The sequence below is a fragment of the Gigantopelta aegis genome, chromosome 7, assembly GCF_016097555.1.
Source record: "Gigantopelta aegis isolate Gae_Host chromosome 7, Gae_host_genome, whole genome shotgun sequence".
In the NCBI taxonomy this organism is placed as follows: Eukaryota; Metazoa; Mollusca; class Gastropoda; order Neomphalida; family Peltospiridae; genus Gigantopelta; species Gigantopelta aegis.
The window spans coordinates 14,882,145-14,894,319 of NC_054705.1; positions in this window are offsets into that span (position 1 = coordinate 14,882,145).

The window sequence follows — 12,175 nt, forward strand, 5'->3', positions numbered from 1 at the left end:
AAATTTCGGGCAAATCAACCTCTCCATCCCCCCTAAATCAAAGAGTCCCCATACGCCCATGGTCGTGAACGCATGACATGACGTCATTTTGTGTGTTTGCCAAATCGCGATGATGTTATATTTAGTACCGACAAAGTCATTGGTTTGTAAGCGTCAAATCATCCAGTAATTTTACGTCACAACACTGCATAATATTTCTCATTGAGAAAATACAGATAATATTTTCCCTGTTATGAGTGGTCACTGGGGGTAATAAATATAGTTATTTATTAAATTAGTAAAAATAAACATTTTCTTCATGGTGTATGAACTGCACGAAAACAGGAAGTACTAGTAATGAAAGTTGATCGGTTACCACCGGTATGAAAGCAATAAAAGTCTATCATAGACTGCAGTCTTATAATGACATACTTTCGAGTTTGTCTCGTCTTAATAAAGGGGGAACAAGGCGGTACAGGCCCACAGTTTTGAAAATTTGACCATACGTTATCTCGGTGCCCTCAGGCATACGCGTCCCATCTTTGTTTTTTAATATTATGTTAGAATTAAATATGCCAATATCAGAACGTTTATTCATGTTTGCATTATTACCAACAGCTATATAGGGTCCTGTAAGCATTTTTGCATTATTACCAACAACTATGTAGGGTTCTGTAAGCATTTTTGCATTATTACCAACAGCTATGTAGAGTCCTGTAAGCATTTTTGCATTATTACCAACAACTATGTAGGGTTCTGTAAGCATTTTTGCATTATTACCAACAGCTATGTAGAGTTCTGTATTATATGGATTATAACTAATATTGTGAGTAAAATGATGGAAATACATGGTGAAACGTTTTCAGGCCAGCTCATTTTCCCAAATATGTCCATCATTTTTGACAGAATGTGAAGGTTTGCTCCACATCTGAGGGGGGGGGGGGGGGGGGGGGGCGAGGGAAGGAGGTAGCTAATTCTCCATCTCGAACGCGAATGCTAATACTATACCGGTAACGAGTTTCAACTACAAAGTGATGAAGTGTAAGCTACTCCTCGCTTATGTCCCTTTCCAAATCTGCGGATAACCCATGTAAAAAGCGTGGTTTTGTAAACACGGGTAAAACACACACATATGAAATATACCACGGGTGTATGTCTTGGTCAGGTGTTTGAGCGTTTTACGTAAACCAGTGTTAAACCTAGGTTTTGATATAACCCGGTGTTTCGAAACCCAGACATATGAAATCGGCCCTCAGTGTCTACGATTTAGTCTCCCCGTTCCTTATCGCCGTCATTGCTAGTAATAGTCGTATTGCAGTTATAGGGCTTAACGTACACATTCAGAGCACGCTCAGCGCACGCTTCGGTTTACGAGCGACTCTGTTCTACATCTGCGATACAATGGCCACGCCCATCTCAGAGGGCGTTCTTGTTTACGTCATGTTGTATCATGAATCAGCGCATGCTTTGAAAGAAGAAAACTGCGTCAACGGTCAAGCTCTGCCTATATTATAAATAGGCCACGCCTCTCTTCGATACTTACACCCACCATAAACGTTTGACGTTATAGCAAACGGTGGTAAAGCGCTCGCTTGATGCTCGGTCGGTCTAGGATCAATTCCCGGCTAGTGCACCACAACTGGTATATATATATATATATATATATACGGCAATGAATTAGGACACAAAACATGGACAGGGTGCACCGCCCTTTTATATATTGCTAGCTAGAACACTGTATTCATTCAAGTGATTTTACAGTAAACGTAAACACAATCTATGCAATTACATGTATGTGCATGTGTGTCTTCATCCCCTGGGTAACATTCATTTGATAATCCAGCCATTATGATCCCCTGTTTCTCAAGGGAAATGATAGTTCTACTATGAAAGTAGTAGATAATAGGAGATCAGTTCTACTGACTGACCAGTACTGCTTCTAACTATCGGCACTGTTACTGGAGGTGATGCTAAACATATCTAAATTATAGTAATCATGAAAGTAATAATCGCTGATTATGATTACACTAGCAATGTAATCGATTAAGATTGCGATTACACGTCATTTAAACATTGTAATCGATTACGATTACTGATCACGATTACCACATCTGTGGGATATATATATATATATATATATATATATATATATATATATATATATATTCAGTACTATTCAGTAAATTGGGATACGTTACTATCCGTTATAATATTACTTCCATAGACTGCTTTCTAGTGAGCAAAGTCGTAATCCATATACATGTATATGCACCAGAAAAATGCTTAAAATATTATCAAAAGAAAACGCCAGATAATTGTTTTCATTAAAATCACCCAAAAAACGAAATCAGGAAAATGACGAGAAAGAATGAAAGAAATTGATTTAAAAAAAAACACACACACACACACACACAGACGCACAAACACTCATAATACACACACAACATACACAGACACAGACGTAAACACACACACATAGTACACACACACACACACAACATACACAAATAGTACACACACACACACACACATATATAATACACACACAGACACAGACACAGACACACACATACACATAGTACACACACACACACACACACACATATAGTACACACACACAACATACACACATACACACACAAATAGTACACACACACACACAGACACACATATATAATACACACACAGACACAGACGCAAACACACACACACATATAGTACACACACACACACACACATACACACACAAATAGTACACACACATAGTACACACACATAGTACACAGACACACACACATGCAGAGACATACAGACCCAACACACACACACACATAGTACATACACACACAACACACACACACAACGCACGCACACACACACATAGTACACACACACAATACACACACATAGTACACACACACAACACACGCACACATAGTACACACACACACACACACACAACGCACGCACACACACGCACATAATGAAATGATGTTATCAACATAATATTATTCACTTTATTTCACAACCATACCGATTTCATTCAAAGTAGCCCATGAAGTGGCGACAGCGGGTTTCCTCTCTCAATATCTGTGTGGTCCTTAACCATATGTCTGACGCCATATAACCGTAAATAAAATGTGTTGAGTGCGTTGTTAAATAAAACATTTCCTTCCTTCACTGTATGGTTAGCAGAGGTGGATCGGGAGAGGGGGGGGGGGGGGGGGGGGGGACAGGAGCTACTCTTTTTCGATTAGCCATTGGGTTATTTCTCGTTCCAGCCAGTGCACCACGACTGGTATATCAAAGACCGTGGTATGTGCTACCCTGTTTGTGGGATTGTGCATATAAAAGATCCCTTGCTGCTTATTGAAAAGAGTAGCCCATGAAGTGGCGACAGCGGGTTTCCTTTCTCAATATCTGTGTTGTCCTTAACCATATGTCCGACGCCATATAACCGTAAATAAAATGTGTTGAGTGCGTCGTTAAATAAAACATTTCCTTTCATTTCCTTTCTTCTGTGGGATAATCCCGCCGATATTTTAATGAATCTTACACCAGTGGTTACGGTTAATATCTAAACGTGACAAAATTGTAATGCACGTCTGTACAACTTATTTTTTATAAATAAATAAACAAATAACAACAACAAAAACCATCCAACTACAGAATATATAATTTAAAATAATTACCATATACAGAGGCGGATCTAGGGGGAGGGGGCGGGGCGTGCCCCTGCCCCTGCCCCCCCCATCCTACATTTTGCGATAGTTATAATTGTATTATATATTAATTTTCATTTTTTACGATCCCCATCCAAACCTCCCCTAAAGTTCCCTTGGCATTCCACATCATGTCACTGACCCTCCCCCTGGATTTTCTGGAGTCGCCACTGGTATAAATGAGTACAGGTCAAACCGATTAGATAAATGTTGTCCACTACTTTAAATTATAATTATTTGTAACAACAATTGTCCTAAATAATAATAATAACAACAACAACATAACAGTAGTTACGGTATTTTTTTGGTATATAACTACCGAGGGTACATGGATATCATCCACCGAGGGTACTTTTCCTTTAACATGGTATATTACATTACATATATGTTGGCTAATGTATATTTCAGCTTATTAAACACCTTCTAATGTTGACATGACAATTAAATATGTATATGATGGATTAATCCATTATCTAAATGATCAGGGTTGATTTCCAAATTATAAGACATTATTATTATTGTTATTTATTTTTATTATTATTATTATTATTATTTATTTAGTTTTAAATATATGTGAATAACCTTATGGTATGTTTACTGTCAGTGCTAGGGATAGGTCTATAAAAATGAGACACTTAAGGTTTCAATAGGGTGGATTTTACAATACCCAACTACCGAGGGTACATTATCATCCACCGAAGGTACTTTTCCCAAAAGATGTTATATTAATTTACATATTTGTTAACTAATGTATATTTCAGCTAAGTAAACGCTTTCTTATGTAGACACTAAATATGATATATTAATCCATTATCTAAATGATCAGTGTAGATGTCTAAATTGTATGTAATGTGTTTGTTTTGGGGGGTTTTATGAAATATATGTGAATAACCTTACTGTATGTTTACTATCCATGCTAGTAGTGGGGCGGCTTAGTTGATCAATTGTGCACTTTTCCATGAAAGCATGGACATTGGCACATGGTTAGAGTAACCCAATACAAGGATATTTAGCCCCCGTATGGCTGCCATCTTGAAATCCAAGATGGCCCCCATTGTGGACCTGTTTTGTTTAATATCTCCTTAACTAGTGCACATATCGAGAGAGTTGAAATGCTTATACCTACATTTTAATGGACTAGGAATCCAATGGTGACAGGAATGTTTGCAAATTGTGGCTGCCATCTTGAAATCCAAGATGGTCGCCATCTTCATGCTATTTTGCTCAATATCTCATTTAGTAGTAAAGATATCAAACGATCAACTATGTAGCGTTGTTTGTAGTCCGATAAATCTGCCATAAAATCAGTTGACGGCAGGTGTATCGGACTACGTAGATACGTCAAAATATCGGAAGTACAGATTAGAAGAAAAAACACATTGAAAAACGATAATTATAACGTTTAGTTATAAAACTGATTTGTATTACTTAATATTTTATTAAATGCTCATTACAATAATACAGATCTATATTTGGCATAATTTACAAATACAGTAGGGCATTACTCGTTCATATTTATGTTTATTTCCCGCGGAATCATTAGACTCCTTTGTGACATGGGGGCGTGGCTTACGAAAAAGGGCGTCGCTTAAAATCGCATTTCGCGAGATGTTACATTCTGCTGGCTACGATTAAGTATTTCCGAAAAATGTAGCGGGTTTCCTGATCTAAGACTATATGTCGAAATTACCAAATGTTTGACATCCAATAGCCGATGATTAATAAATCAATGTGCTCTAGTGGTCTTGTAGTGCTCGCCTGAGGTACTTGCGTCGCAGAACCGAACCATCTCAGTGGATCCATTCAAATGATTGGGGGTTTTCTCGTTCCAACCAGTGCACCACAACTGGTCAAAGGCCGTAATATGTGCTTTCCTGTTTGTGGGAAAGTGCATATAAAAGTTTCCTTGCTAGTAATGAAAAAATGTAGCGTGTTTCCTCTGTAAGACTATGTCAGAGTTACCAAATGTTTGACATCCAATAGCCGATAATTAATTAATCAATGTGCTCCAGCGGTGTCGTTAAACAAAACAAACTCTTTTTTTTAGTGACGAATCGTGATTTAACTTCGTGATTCAACTTAAAGAGTTGCGGATGGGCGTACGAGGCTGTACCTTAGAAGAAAAAACAAAAAAGAAATGTTTTATTTAATGACGCACTCAACACATTTTATTTTACGGTTATATGGCGTCAGACATATGGTTAAGGACCACACAGATTTTGAGAGGAAACCCGCTGTCGCCACTACATGGGCTACTCTTTCCGATTAGATTTACCGGCCTCGGTGGCGTCGTGGCAGGCCATCGGTCTACAGGCTGGTAGGTACTGGGTTCGGATCCCAGTCGAGGCATGGGATTTTTAATCGAGATACCGACTCCAAACCCTGAGTGAGTGCTCCGCAAGGCTCAATGGGTAGGTGTAAACCACTTGCACCGACCAGTGATCCATAACTGGTTCAACAAAGGCCATGGAGCACTCACTCAGGGTTTGGAGTCGGTATCTGGATTAAAAATCGCATGCCTCGACTGGGATACGAACCCAGTACCTACCAGCCTGTAGACCGATGGCCTAACCACGACGCCACGAGGCCAGTATTACCGTAGAAAAAGGTGAGATATACCAGAATTGTTATGTTACGGAATGGACAGGTTTGCCAGAGGTAGTGTCGTGGTGTGGGCTGGGATTTCTGGTAGAGGTCGAACTGACCTTCGTGTTGTTCATGGTAACCTCACGGGTGTTCGTTACAGGAAAGGAAAGGAAATGTTTTATTTAACGACGCACTCAACACGTTTTATTTACGGTTATATGGCGTCGGACATATGGTTAAGAACCACACAGATATTTCGAGTAGCAGCAAGGGATCTTTTATATGCACCATCCCACAGACAGGATAACACATACCACGGCCTTTGATATACCAGTCGTGGTGCACTGGCTGGAACGAGAAATAGCCCACCGACGGGGATCGATCCCAGACCGACCGCGCATCAAGCAAGCGCTGTACCACTGAGGTACGTCCCGCTTCCGTTTGTTAGAGACGATAGCCAATAGCCGATGATTAATAAATCAATGTGTTCTAGTGGTGTCGTTAAACAAAATAAACTTTTGCACAACATCCGCATATTACCTTTCAACATAATAGCCCACGTTCGCACGTTGCCAGAGTGCGTACTGGGCCATATATAGAGGATATTTCATGTTTTTTGTCAAATACGATTTATATTTCATCGAGTGAAGTTTGTGATGTGATTGCAAACTTCACGAGATGAGATATAAATCATATTTGACAAAAAACATGAAATTTTCTATTTATTATATAACTTTTGACAATTTACCTTTATTTTTAAAATGCCAGCAGCAAAATAGTTCCGGCTTTCTTACAATGAAGATAACTGGGCCATATATAGAGGATATTTCATGTGTTTTGTTTTGTCAAATATGATTTTATCTCATCGAGTGAAGTTTGTGATATGATTGCAAACTTCACGAGATGAGATATAAATCATATTTGACCAAAAAACATAAAATTTTCTATTTATTATATAACTTTTGGCAATTTACCTTTATTTCTAAAATGCCAGCAGCAAAGTAGTTCCGGCTTTTTTACAATGAAGATAACACTTTCTACAGTGACGATAACACATTTTAGAGGGAAATAGTGAAATGTTCACTCTAAAATGTGTTATCATCACTGAGTGACTTTTATTTCACTGATATTTTAAGATATTTCACTAAATGTTATATAATAAAACCTGATATCCCCCCTCAATGACGGTCAATAATGGATAAAAACAGAGTTTTATTACAAGTATGAAATTCGGATTTTAGCGTTGCCCGATATGTTTTTTTCACGGTTGCATTCCCAGCACGGGTCGACTAAATGATGTTATTTCTGAAAATCAAAATTGTTTTCAATTTATTTTTTTTTTTGTAAAGGACAATCTCGTCTATGTGTAAAGGAAAATGGTATCTCTGCACAGAACAGAGTCAAAGTCCCAACGTCCACCATGAAGCACTGAATGTCGAACATGTGGTAATTCTGACACATAGTCTTAGGAAACCGCTAAATTTCCCCATTAATAGTAAGGGATCGTTTATATGCGCCACCTCACAGACAGGCTAGCACATACCATGCCCTTTGATATAACAGCCGCGGTGCACTTTGTGGGACAAGAAATAGCCCAATGGTTCCACCGACCGGGGTCGATCCTAGACAGACCGTGGATCAAGCAATCGCTAGGCTAGGATGAACGTCATATTCTTCTGAACGTGTATATTCTAGTGTATTCAACTATTCAAGAGAATTAAAGTACACATTCAGAGCAAGCTGTTGTAGCGCACGTCTGTCCTGGTCACACGTGTCGGCTTCGGCCGGCTCCTCCGTCCAGTGCCCCGTTCCACAAAGCGATCTTAGCCCTAAGATCACCTCAAGTGCGTAAGTACCTAATGCACTTAAGGTGAATTTAGACCGGCCTCGGTGGCGTCGTGGCAGGCCATCGGTCTACAGGCTGGTAGGTACTGGGTTCGGATCCCAGTCGAGGCATGGGATTTTTAATCGAGATACCGACTCCAAACCTTGAGTGAGTGCACCGCAAGTCTCAATGGGTAGGTGTAAACCACTTGCACCGACCAGTGATCCATAACTGGTTCAACAAAGGCCATGGTTTGTGCTATCCTGCCTGTGGGAAGCGCAAATAAAAGATCCCTTGCTGCCTGTCGTAATAAGAGTAGCCTATTTGGCGACAGCGGGTTTCCTCTAAAAACAGTGTCAGAATGACCATATGTTTGACGTCCAATAGCCGATGATAAGATAAAAAATCAATGTGCTCTAGCGGCGTCGTTAAATAAAACAAACTTTACTTTACTTTTTAAGGTGAATTTAGTGCTAATATCGCTTCGTGAAACGGGGACCAGGACAGAAAAGGGGTGTGGTGGCTGGGAGGGGGGAGGTGCACCAGCAGTCCGACCGGAGCTGGTAACAGGCTAGTATAGATATGCAACAATGATTTATACACAAACCAGCTGAAGCGGCCGAAAAAAAAACACACAAATTCACGTTTATTGGATTTAGTTATAGATTCTTGTTATATGTCGACACCGAGCTTTTAAAAACTACATAATTATTAGTTCAGATGCAAAAACCATCTAACAGTGGCGTGGGAAGGTGTCAAAACAAAGCGGGTGGGGTGGAGGTGGGCACGCATGTATTAAATAGATGTATTAAATGTGTGTGTGTGTGTGTGTGTGTGTGTGTGTGTGTGTGTGTGTGTGTATATATATCGCTGCTGCGCTACTGGATCAAGAAAAGTAGGAGACACATTTCAACCTTCCCCGCTTCCTATGCCAATGAATAAGTAAATAAAGGACAGAATTTAAAAGAATTTTTTTTTTTAAAACAACAACAAAAAACCACAGTATGAACAACAGAACCCAACGCCTTGAACCGAGTAATGATAGCAGAAGCCGGGTTTTGGATAAAATGGCGTTTATCGTTTATCCATTTTAGCCGATGAACCACTTGACATGCAATGAGAACGAAGGCCTGCCGCGTACATAAGAATGTTGTCCGTAAATCTAGCGAGATGGGTACCATGAGTATTTACTGTGCAATAAAACCAGTATGTACCAAAGCTGCCATAGACACTATCCATCCCGCTTTACCTGCCTACCCAACTCGGACCGAATATCCCTTCTGGATTGCCTGCCTCAACGCTGCTTTGCTTCCGCGGACAACCTGGTCCACGCCTCCCGTTATGAGGACTTCTGTCCAGTTGCGAAGGTCAACGAGCCAGCGTATCGCTCTGCCTTCTCTCTGATCGGGTTCACTGGCGGCGCCGGCTCGAATATTGTACTTTCGTGTCCACACGCCTCCAGATGTGTGCACCATTGTCAGGACAAAGCTAGCGTCGTCTTGGAAACTCTGGGAGGTAGATGTGGAGACCCAATTCAGGATCTCGGCGTAGACGTTGTTTCCGTCTGTTCGCACGTAGTCCGCTTCGACGGACATCTGTCCCATGATGACCTTCACCCTGTGTCCTGTCTCAACATACTGTCTCAGATCTGCAAGAGACCCTGCCGTTCTTGCGCCGTTCTCGTCTGGCTGTAGACAACCCTCCAACAGGAATTCGAGTACCAGTCTAGGGCGGTCTTGTAGTCAGACCGGCCTCTGTCTTTGCGTCAGCCGACAGTCCACCTGGATACATCGTGGAAGCCAGTTGTGTTCAGGTTGTGGAACGACCAAAAGGCACTGGGCTGGAACTCCATATGCTTTATAATCCGTTTCTGACTGACGTGCCAGATGCTCTGCCCATTGGCCTCCATACCGGCAATCCCACCAGTAGTATAACGGTGCACGTTGTGTAGGGGATATACAAACCCCTTGTATCGTGTAACAGCCGTGATGTCATACCCTCTAACAACATCGTTCGTCAGTGCCAGCTTACTGCCGCTTATTGTACTTCCGTCAGCTAGGTGCGACAATACCGGAGTAGTTACTGGAGCTTCCATAACAAACCATGTTATAGCAGATGTTTTTCTGATCTCACCTCTGGTCTCGTCCGAACCCACTAAGTACTTCGATATGTGAACGTGTCCAGACGTGCACGCCATCATGAAAAGCCGATAGACGTCTTCGTTGAATTTGTCCCAGTCGGACTTGCTAAGATGCTTCAGAGACTGTCCACATACGTCATTGTTCATAATCTTCATGTTGTCCAGTTCGCCGACGTAAGTTCCGCCTCTCAAACCAGAATGGAGAAATCTGACTCGCGCACCACGCGCCACGCAACGAAATCGATCTTCTTGCCAAATGTTGGAGCTCCACTGGCATCAGTCACCAGAACCTTCACCCACGGACCGTAGCATTCGTCTGAAATATAGTATATGCTCTCAGTTACGTTTAAACTACTACTAAGGGACGGGACGTAGCCCAGTCGTACAACGCTCGCTTGATGCGCGGTCGGTTTGGGATCGATCCCCGTTGGTGGGCCCATTGGGCTATTTCTCGCTCCAGCCAGTGCACCACGACTGGTATATCAAAGGCCGTGGTATGTACTACGCTGTCTGTGGGATGGTGCATATAAAAGATTCCTTGCTGCTAATCAAAACGTGTAGTCCATGAAGTGGCAACAGCGGGTTTCCTCTCATTATCTGTGTGGTCTATAACCATATGTCTGACACCATATAACCGTAAACAAAATGTGTTGAGTGCGTCGTTAAATAAAACATTTGACTGGAGGATTGTTTTGCTTTTGTTTGTTTTTTTGTTGTTGTTTTGGGGGGTTTTGTTTGTTTGTTGTTGGGTGGAGTTTGTTTGGGGTTTTTTGTTGTTGTTGTTTTTTTGTTTTTGTTTTTTTTTGGGGGGGTTAAAGACATACATTTTTGTATTATGCTTGAGATTATGAAATAATACATGACGCCATATAACCGTAAATAAAATGTGTTGAGCGCGTCGTTAACTAAAACATTTCCTTCTTCATGAGATAATACCCTCGTGAGCTTTGGGTATCGCAGACGTCAGTATCACATAATATTAGGAATAAAAATAACGTTGGCTAATGTAATATGCGAGCCTCTGGTGAGCATAATACAATTTTTATTCCTAATAAATCATGTTGGCGACACCGAAACACACCCAGAGCCCAAATCTGATAACGATATTTCGGAATATGACGGTAAAATTAAACAAAACTCTACCATGTTAAAAACACCACACCATGTTGAATCGTAATGCCAGTGTGGTGATATTAGTGCCAAATGGAAGCTACGACAGTATAGAAAACGACGAACTAGCATGCAGGTGACCGACTTTCGATATGTTCTTGTCAACAACAACAAAAATATTATAGAAGTGGAGAATATTATGGAAAGTGGAGTTGGTCAATTAATGATAGCTTAGTCATGGGGTGTCTAGTGGGTATCATGCATTAAAGGTTCCGGTGTACCAAATCAATTCTTGTTACCGATGATGTGTTTAGTGGGTATGGGTATCCTGCATTAGAGGTTCCAGTGTACCAAATCAATTCCCGTTGACGATAATGTGTTTAGTGGGTATGGGTATCCTGCATTAGAAGTTCCAGTGTACCAAATCAATTCCCGTTGACGATAATGTGTTTAGTGGGTATGTGTATCCTGCATTACAGGTTCCAGTGTACCAAATCAATTCCCGTTGACGATAATGTGTTTAGTGGGTATGGGTATCCTGCATTACAGGTTCCAGTGTACCAAATCAATTCCCGTTGACGATAATGTGTTTAGTGGGTATGGGTATCCTGCATTACAGGTTCCAGTGTACCAAATCAATTCCCGTTGTCGATAATGTGTTTAGTGGGTATGGGTATCCTGCATTACAGGTTCCAGTGTACCAAATCAATTCCCGTTGTCGATAATGTGTTTAGTGGGTATGGCTATCCTGCATTACAGGTTCCAGTGTACCAAATCAATTCCCGTTGACAATAATGTGTTTAGTGGATATTG